The following is a 693-nucleotide window of genomic DNA, read 5'->3' as shown; positions in this document are numbered from 1 at the left end:
CTGAAATAATTGATATACAATAAATTTGTAATACTCTGAGTGCCACGTATTATTATTAATTATTATTAATTATTAGAATACAAAAAATTTGATTATTGCCGAATATAAAATACTCATATAAGACTAACGTAATATATAACTTTTTTGTAATATCATTATAAAAGCTTTATTATAAGATTTTGATAATTAATTATTGATACTTAATAAAGCAGTTAAGTAATATAATAAATATGAATGTATATTATTTTCCTATGAATGTATATTATAATTATTATTACAATATATTATTAGCTATATTGAATAAAATTCGATAGAATATAAAAATATCAGAGCTATTATAGCCCAGCTGGTTTGGTGATAATTTATTAATATGATACAATCATAAAATAGATTTAAACATTTTAACTATTAATGTGGTCCCTTTCAATGAATAAAATAATCGATAACCTAATTAATGTCAACGGTATAATCTTACGCAAAATCTTTTCATTATATTGTTAGTCTACGTGATCTTTGTAATGTGTTTTTTGTGATTCACTGGCGTCCTATTTTATAGTGTGTCAAGTTTGATGTATAATATACAATTTATAGACATAGATAGACAGAGAAATTACAGTTTCCAATTTTATATAATACAATTTATATATGTGTAAGTGTTAAAGTTTATTAAACTAAAATTTTTAATTCTTTCCT

The sequence above is a fragment of the Trachymyrmex septentrionalis genome, unplaced genomic scaffold, assembly GCF_001594115.1.
Source record: "Trachymyrmex septentrionalis isolate Tsep2-gDNA-1 unplaced genomic scaffold, Tsep1.0 scaffold14, whole genome shotgun sequence".
Classification (NCBI taxonomy): domain Eukaryota; kingdom Metazoa; phylum Arthropoda; class Insecta; order Hymenoptera; family Formicidae; genus Trachymyrmex; species Trachymyrmex septentrionalis.
This window is presented reverse-complemented; position numbering follows the sequence as displayed.